At 39.2% G+C, this 9650-nt stretch overlaps 1 long non-coding RNA gene across 1 annotated transcript; it reads right to left on the reverse strand.

The window, feature by feature from the left end:
- Window positions 1-3380: 3380 nt before the first annotated feature.
- LOC111812567 lies at window positions 3381-9644 on the reverse strand. The gene is made up of 3 exons (XR_002818049.1): window positions 4353-9644; window positions 3665-3751; window positions 3381-3463 (listed from the first exon to the last, which is right to left on the reverse strand). It is a non-coding gene; the product is annotated as an uncharacterized LOC111812567 (long non-coding RNA).
- Window positions 9645-9650: the final 6 nt, after the last annotated feature.

Consider the following 9650-nt stretch of genomic DNA (forward strand, 5'->3'; position numbering starts at 1 on the left):
AAAGTCTCAGTAAGAGGAGGTCCCAGTTGTTAATTCTTTCAAGTATTACCCATGCGATTTGATTTTTGTTCATGAACTCTTTGCCTACCCGTCTTTAAGAGTTCCACCTACTTTCTCTCCCAGGAGACTTAGTGTTTCTGTTTTATTGTTTAGATCTTTAATCCATTTTGACTTTAGCTTAGTGTATGGTGATAGACCTGGGTCAAGTTTTAGTTTTTGGCATGTAGAGAGACAGTTTTTCCAGCTCCATTTGTTAAAGAGGCTATCTTTCTTCCAGTAAGCCACCTTTGCCTAAGATTACGTGGCTGAGTGTGTTTGTAAAGGGCAGGATACTGTGTGTGTGTGTGTGTGTGTGTGTGTGTGTGTGTGTGTGTGTGTGTGTCTTCAGGATGCCTTCAGGATGGGTCTGGTTTGGCTTGAGGATCTGGGGATCGAACCACAGCATCCTCAGCCTCATCCTGTATGCTCTATTGGGAGATTTTTTTTTTTTTAATTTCTCTGGTGACCAACGTGTTGGAACTCTTTTTCATGTGCTTGTTAACTATTTCCATCTTGGGAAAATATTCCAATTATTTTAGCTAGTCTTGAGTTACTGGGCCATTTGGGTAGTTGAGTGTATAAAGATGCTGTTGCCCAGACCAGCCTCAAACATGGAATCCTCTTGCTTCAGCCTCCAGCAGTGCTGGGATTTCAGGTATAGGCCACACCTTTCTTTTCTGATGTTCTTCTTTGAGGCACCCCTAATTGGGTAAGCTTTAGTTTCTCTTTCATCTTTTATGCTTTTGGTAAAAGAGTAAGAATTATCAAACTCAAGGTCTTTTTTAAAATTTTGTGTAGGATAAGGTCAAACATATAGCTATCCTGTTGTTCTACCACTTTGTGAAAACTTCACTCTCTACTAGATTTTCCAAGTATTTATCATCAGCTGACCACATGGTTTTTATTTATAGTCTTTCAGATCTGTTCTACTCATGCATCATTTTATCAGTACCGATCTATTTTATAATTTTGAAATAAATCTTTTACTGTGTTCCTTATAATCTTACAATTTTTTTTTTTTAACGTATTTGGTAGTGTCTCACTATGCAGCTCAGACTCAGTCACCCTAGTTTTCAGCCTTCCAGCCTCCCCACAGATAGCATTACATGCCTGGTCTTAGTCACCAGCTCAGCACACGGGGTGGGGGTGGGGTGTCACCCTGGTCCCTGGGCTTGCCTAAACAGGGCCAATCTTGTTTTATTTGTATTTTAGGGAAGGGTCTACAGGGTGTTCAGGGTCTCACTACTAGATCAGACTCGTAGTGATCCACCTGCTTTCAGCCTCCCAAGAGCCTGGATTATAGGCACACCCCACCACATCCCAGCCTCACTCTCAGGATGCCCCAGGGGTGGGGCCCACACAGCAGGCCCAGAATCAAACCCCCCAGCACTTGCTTGCAGCTTTAATTCACTGAGTTTTCTGACCAGCCCCCAATCCTATGACCATAGGACACATTAGCGTGGGAAACTGTTGCCTCTCAAGCAAGCTACATCTTCAGAGTTACCTGAAATTGCTGGGGCTGCCAAATAGCTCAGCAGATGAAGATGCCTGCTTAGACGGACAAAGGGGCTGGGTGTCTGATCATCCACCAGACAAGCTAGCCTGGTCCCGTCCCCGGGGAGCCTGAGACTGGGCGCGGGGTGGCACAGCTGCAATCCCAGCATTTGGAAGGCTGTAAACAGGATCACTATAGTCTGGTTCAGGAGTAAAACCTTGTACTAAATTTAAAAAAAATTTTTTTAAAGTGCTGTCTTGTCACAATCCTATTTGAAATTGTTTTAGATGCAAAATTTTATGTTAAAAAAAAGGGGGGGGATTTTTTAGCATACTGTAATCTTTGCATTTTCCCTATAAAAACACTGCTACACATCAATTCTTTTACTTAATACAGGTACTGCAAATTGAACTCATGATCTCACATTTGCCACTCGGGCACTGTGCTGCTGAGCCATACATATACCTGGCCCACAAAAATAATCTTAAGGAGCCAGGGAGATGGCTCAGTGGAATAAGTGCTTCCTTGGCAAGCACAAGGGTCTGAGTTCAATCCCTGGTTCAAAAAAAAAGTGATTTTAAATTATCTTTTGCAATTGCCAGCCTTACAAGTGCAACATCCCCAAATTTCATTCGTGGTACCTAAACAGAAAAAAACTCTTGCACCATCCTAATCCTTAGGATAGTTCTAAGTGTTCACCTACATCGTTGATAACACACAACCCTATTTGTATGGCAAACTTAGGTGTATAACACATACCTAACTCCAGTAGTCTAACCCTATGAGCCCCTATGCTCTGTAATAGCTTGTATGTTGCAAAACCCACCTTGCTTTCGCTCCAAAAGCTTGGAACCCAAAATGATTAACAAACTAAATCAAAATATTCGCTATTTTTCTGGAGGATCTGAAGTCACTCTGGGCTTCAATTTGTGATTCTCCTGCCATTCTCAACTTGACCACTGGCTACTTAAAACACTGTCCACATATGCTTGGACTACGAGTGTGAAACCACCACCAGATCCTGGTCAGATCGCCTGCTCCAAGAGCAGCTTTTCAAAACAAAAAACTCAAATCAATCAAGCTCAATGTTTCATTTTTTATATCTTCCTATATGGCTATAAAGTAATTTCAATCTATCACAAATTTCAATTTTACTTAATGAAAGGTTTAACTGGCACTGAAAGCCTCCAAATTAGTGATAAGACTCAAAAAGGAAACATATAGCCTTAGACTCCAGCCTTAAGTGCTTCCAACAACTTCTTGGAAACAAAGATTTCATTGTTTAGCCCAGGCTAATTTCATCCCAAATTGTTTTTAAGAGAAACTTAGCACCTCAAACTATACATAAACAAAAAAATATCCAGCAAGATGCAATCCCAATCACTTGTTCATGAAGTAGCCATGACTTTCTAAAACCATCATCTGTCTGATTATTTTCCTGCTTCAGCCTCCTGAGGCCTGGGATTACAGGTGTGCACCTTTATGTCCAGCACAATTCCATCATGCCTATGATCTGACCATGAAGGAGTATGCGCTTAAAAACCGTTACATTAATGGTCAGGGCAACTTTTAGGAATTGTAAAGACAGTTCTAAAATAGTAGGGCCGGGGAGATGGCTCAGTGGAATAAGCACTTCCCTGGCAAGCGCAAGGGCTGGAGTTCAATCCCCAGTTCCGAAAATAAAATAAAATACTGATGGCAAACCCAGGTTAAGTTACAACAATGAAATAAGGTCAGAGTCTGAATATGTTCAGAGTGCCAGTTTAGCAAAGTCAATCCTCAGCACCACCCAAGGGGAGATGAGGATAAACACGACAGAAAAGATACTTATTTAAAAACACAGCCAGATATTTTAATGTGTTTATTAATGGCAAATTCTCCACTGCACTTTGTACTCTTCTGGTTTCCTATACACAGCTGGCCCAGCTCCTGCCAAATAAAAGATAAAATTAATCTCAAAGACCTAAAAGTCAAAGTGAGCCACACCAAGTTCCCAAACCTAACACTGCCCGCAGCACCACCAATTGAACTTCCAATTAGTCAAAGAACTTTGATATGCACATTAGTATTCTTCTGTAGTCCCCAAAAGCAACCAGCTAAGGCAGTAACAGTAACAACATTTCCACTTACCCAGATACTTTTATCAGTGTAACAATTTGTGGCTTTCCTGCTCTGCTCATCCTGGTTGATGTCTTGAGAACAAACTATCACATCCACCTATAATTAAAAGTATTTTTACTAAATATAATATTCCAGGGGCTGGTGAGATGGCTCAGTGGTCTAAAGCACCTACTTAGAACAAGCTAAGCAAAGCAAAAGGACAGCGACCGCGGTTCAAGCCCCAGCACCACATGCCAGCCAGCCCGCCCCCTGGTGGGCTGAGCTGGCACCCCCCCCACAAATAAATAAATTTAAAAATAAATAAATAAATAAATATAATATAATATTCCAGCCAAGTGTGATTACACATGCCTATAACCTCAGTTCTCAGGAGGCTGAGGCAGAAGGACTGTTGGGAGCTTGAGGACAGTCTGACTACATAATGAGTTTAAAATCAACATGAAAGGGGTGGCGAGAGAGTTCCCTGAACTAAGCCCCTGCTTATGCAATCAAGCCCAGGTGCTTCCTTACATGTTAGGAAGCATTCCACCCCTACTGAAACCCTCACACAACTTTCAAGCATATAGATTATCTTATGAAAGGCAAATACCTGAAGACTGAGCAAATTTCACTCCACATAGCTAAATCAGATTTTAGCCTCTCAATGAAAGATGCCAAGCCCCAAATCTACTGATGTTAAATTTCTAAGGACACCTACTTCAAGTGAATGAGCAGTCCTCATCAGCCAACATCAATCATTGTTACCTAAAGAATAATACAAAAATGTTAATATAAGACAAAGGCTTAAGATAAGTTTGAAAATGCTAGTTAACTTTAAAGAGTAAAATTCCAGAGACAAAAGATTGGGATAAGTTATAGCATAAAAAACAATAGAATGAAACTTCATGGGTGGGTGGGGGAATCTAAAATCATTCTAAGTAGACACTAGAATTAGAATGAAAATTGTATCTTCCTTAAAAGGCAAAAGCCTAACCCTACTTTCACCAGTCTGAGCACAGTGAAGTTTTGACTGCAATCCAAAATATACTATCCCTTATGTGAAGGTATGTGACAACGTTTACCTCACCCAAAGGAGTTTTTATGAGTTCTCTTCATATGAAAGTCCATACCCTGTTCCCCCATTCAGATATGTCTTCCATGTTCGGTGGGCTAACCACCTTCAGCAGGAGTCCTCCCATTGTCCTTTCACCCTTTTCCCACAGTACACACACTGCAGATATTGCCCTGCAATCCTAATGTACTGCCTCACACTTCTCCTTTCAAGTCCTGAACTTTAAGTTAGGGTAAGAAAGCCATGCCTTACTGGGACAGCAAGGAACCCATGTCTTTCAGAGGGAGAAAGACATTCACCTTCACTATATGCCTAGCAGGGCCACAGTGCACAAAAATATTCCAATAAGCCTTAATTCAAGTTCCCAGTATTTCTTCCTCCGTGTACCATTACTGCCACAGCTACATGAAATAGAGCTCCCTGTTGCACATGTACCATCATAAGGGATACTATATCGTTTTGCATTCTTTTCCCCATTCTCCAGATTACTCTTACTCTATTCTACGTCCAGCCCCCATATTTCACTCTCAAAAAACAGAAACGTTTCAGCACTGGTGTTCAAATGCAACTTTTGTTTGGTCTATCAACAACTGTGACATTTCCACAGTCTTAAAAATTGCAAATCATTATCTAGCAGCAATGACAGATGATTAGAAACAGTCAAATCCTCAATTCTTTCCCTAATAGGCAGCCATTTGAAAACTGCACTAGCTGACAGCACTGAAACATGATCAGTTAAAGCCAAAACCAAGTAAAGGCCCAGAACAAACACCCCATCTCTCTAAAGCCTGTCCAAAATCATTGAGGAAAAGGCAGTAAATGCAGGACTGTGTATCTTGTCACTGCAGCTGACAATGATTAACAATAGGAGACATGCAACCCCCATTAAGGTTAAAAGTCCAAAACTAGTCACACGCATCTCTATTAGGGAGAGACTATTATGCAGTCTTTGTAGATTTGCAACCTTGCATCAAGAGTACCCATGGCATTTCTTTCATCTTTCAGAAAGCACCGGTATCTGTTCCAAGGGCCTAACAGTACGAATACATTCTGACATCACACCTCTGAACTCACTCTTCCCATTGAAAACAATAATTTTTGTTTGTAAAAAAGGTTATGAAATACAATGCAAGCACCTCAATATATCATTACTGAAATCCACTTAATTCCCAACTTTTTGATTAAATGCTTTGTAAGAAGACACTATACTAAGCATCACAATTTATAGCTACATAGAAATTTTAACTACTGAGTCAAATGGCTTCTCATTCTGAAGTGTAGTAACCTAATCTTGAAGCAGACCAAAGCAAAATTAACTCCCACCCCAATGATATTCCTTATACATTATACCAAGTACATTCTCTTTCATTTTTAAATCTCTAAACCACGGCAGCAAGTACTGGCTGCCGATTTATTTAAAGAATTATGACCCTGCAAAGTTCCCATCAGAGTTCTATGCAATTTAGTGACACTAGTGTCACTGACAATGATCACTGCTTGATTTGCATTACAGTAATATATGGAGAAGCTAAACTCATCACCATTAGCTCTTTAGAGAATAAAGTTGTTCACTTGAGTGGATTACAATTTGAATACAAATGTCCCCACCTTGTAACCTGCTTGCCAAAGAGCAAGCCATTTTTCTTGAAATGAAAGAAAATTCTGTCATCAAATTTTCACCGGCATTTATGCAAGATAAACCAACTTTTTTATTAGAGCAGAAAGCATTAAATCTAAAAGCTGTTTCTCATGCATGCTAACTAAAAACCAGCTCAGAAACCAAAGTGGAATTGAATTGAGGTCTGACAGTTTGATGCAAAGCTTGTTTTAAAACAAGAGAAAGTGTGTATCAGAAGACTTGTTTTCTTGTCATTAAGCATTTTGGACTGTAACATCACATCCCTAAGGCTAAGGGAACCAAGTTCAAAAAACTGCTCTGAACAAGTACTGTCATTCTATAAAATACGACGAAGTCTTGTAACTGGGAATGATTCCAACATGTAATCAGCTAAAAGCAAGTCAATGTTTCATACCACTTTCCCCAGATTTAGAGTATAAACATTTTGAGACAAGTCACATAACCTGAACTATTCACACCGGATTCCCATCTAAGCCCATTAGTAACAAAGGTGTCCATTCCCATAAAGCCCATGTTTGAAAAAAATCTCCAATCACATTACAAGAAAAAAAAAAAAAATCCTGCAGTTCATCTTAATTCACTCAACTTACAGAATTGTTACCAAGATTGCACAGTGAAATTATTAGTATTGCTGACCTGCAAGCAGATCAGCTTGCTACCAGAGACTAATTATCACATGCTATACAGTCCGTGCTAGGGTGCTAGAAGCACCCTAATTTCAAAGTATGGTTTGGTTCCCTCACCCCCATGCCACTGGTGTTCCATGTTATCTTCAGTTACAATGCAACTAAAGAAAAACCACACAACTGAGTTAGATATGCCAAAGAATCAGAAGTTTGCACTTTTTATCTGAGAACTACAAGAGCACTGAATTCTGCCTAACAAATTACAACTCTAACCCCAGACCCACGCAGTTTTGATGTAAGCTAACTTTACCATACAAGTGTTAGGTGCTGCACTGTAATTTCATGGTCAGAAGTGTGATGTCAGAATGCCCACGGATAAAAGTACATAGCAAGTCACCAAGTTAGATTATATTGCTTGTTACCTACCTGTATGCAGTCGGCAATGAGAATCTTGGAGCAAGCAGGAATACTACATCCGGGTCCTAATGTCCATTGCCATTTGCGGTACTACGTTCCTCACAGTTACGCACTGCAGAAATGCTGGCTAAATGCAGTTATGTAGCAGGCCACTACTTTAATAGTGCATAATTGCAGTCCAAGAACACCGCAAGACATTCTGCCACACCTTGGTGGCTTGCCCAAGCCAAGTATCTAAGTTTTTATCTGCCATTAAGATGCCACTTGTAAGAATTGCACAGGCGTAACATTACAATTTCCCAAATCATTGTATGTTTATATTAGTGGTATAAAAAGACATCTATAGAGTGGTGGTGTTTATCACACCTCTTAAAGGAGCTTAATTAATGTTCTAGGCAAAAAGAATTATGGTTTTACTAAGTAGTTCGAGCCAGTGGGTTTAAGTTTATAATACACCTATTAAATACACTAGTGTCTTAGGAGAATGCAGTTTTAAAGATTAGGAAAGTTCTTTAAAAAGAGGGTTCCTCTGAAACAGAGAAGAGGAGGAAATAGGGGTAGGTGGTCTCTTAAATGAAGAAAAAAAAATGGCTAAAATATTCAAAATTATCTTCCCTCTCCCACCCCAAGTTTCACTGTCAACTTTTAGAAAATGTCATTATTTAAATTCCCATTAGACTAAAAGCTGTTATGTATATACATTGTAACTTACTGCAAATCTATGAGTAGCTTACAACCTTGGAATACTGCTGTTTTAGTGATGAAAGTCAAATGTCAGTGGAAACTAAGCAACATTATTTGCTAAACCAAGTTTAGCTCTCTACAGCCCACAGAAGGCTATCAAAGCCCCAACTTTCAGCAGATTATCCATTAGCATCCTTCACCACTCTTCAAAGGTACAGTACTACCAAAAGCTTATTTTAGGGGTCTGTGTCAGCATCCCTTATAAAGAAAGGCATGTAATCTGAAAAATAAACTGAAACATTAATTTTATAGGCAGACTTCCCCATTTCCCCTCCAGCCCCCCCACCCACATACATTCACAAGTTCACCCTTGGGTGTCTGATGAACACCCCTACTTGTATTATCATTCTTAAAGAGTTCCTCCTGAACAGTTCAACCAAATTGTAAAAGACTCCCTTCAAAATGAGACCCTTATTTCCATACAGAAAAATCTTGTATTACCAATTATTATGACTTAGGGCAAAACTTCCTCATTGATATAATTATGGAAGAACTACCCATTTCCAAGTGTGAATAGAAATTAGCATTTTCTAAGGAGATTCTTTTCCTTAATTAGCACACCATGTGCCTATCACACAACCAGAATTTGGTGACATGCTTTTTATATTCTACTAGAGTTTCCCATTAAAGTACTATCTTGTTTCCTATAAAGAAAGTACTCAATAGGTCTCTCCTTTTGTACTCAGGCACAATACTACTAAACTTCAGCATATTAAGAAAGATTTCATTTATAATTTTTCTTTGGCCAATTACCACCAAGAACAATGTGCAAAGGATGAAGGCATTCTACAGTCCAATCTATGATGTACAGACTTGAATGGAAACTTAACTAAAAACAAAGCCAAACCATTCAATTTCTTTAGCTTCTGTTAGGAAGTCTAACTTTACACGGGGAAATCAAGCTCCCATTGTACACAGACAACAGTAACACTCTTAACAGTGAATCAAAAAGTCTCTTGTTCTAATGGAAGGAGATTCAATGAAGTTGACAATTAACTGACAACAGCATCGAAACATCCTAAACTTTTGAGAAAGGAGTGTTTCCATTGTGCAGCATGATCAACTCTTCAGATTTAAGCTATAACCCCCACCCAAGAGTAAAAACAGGTATGGCAATCTTGAGGCTGTGTGTTAACAGCCACCACTACCTCTAAGAACCTATAGCCTTTCATAATCCTGTGCATTTTGCCCAACAAAAGTAGCGCAGAAAGATAGTTAATAGAATGCAAGTAGACCTAAACCTACTTTTAAAATTAAATCTTATGCTCAAATTGTTTCTCAGACTAAACTCCATTGTTATAATTACTTTGAAGTAATACATATGAAGGCTTTATGTTTAACAATCTTTAATTCAAATGTAAAAGTTCAATACAAGCCATATGTAGGGCTTGGGATTTTTTCTTTTAAAAACAAGAATGGGGAAATGCAACAAAATGGGTCTTTCCACTGTTCAAAAACTTTCAAAGAAAGGATAGATCATAGTGCCATAAAGGATGCATTTAACCAAACCCACTTTCA

The sequence above is a fragment of the Octodon degus genome, unplaced genomic scaffold (genome assembly GCF_000260255.1).
Source record: "Octodon degus isolate 3935 unplaced genomic scaffold, OctDeg1.0 scaffold00130, whole genome shotgun sequence".
Classification (NCBI taxonomy): Eukaryota; Metazoa; Chordata; class Mammalia; order Rodentia; family Octodontidae; genus Octodon; species Octodon degus.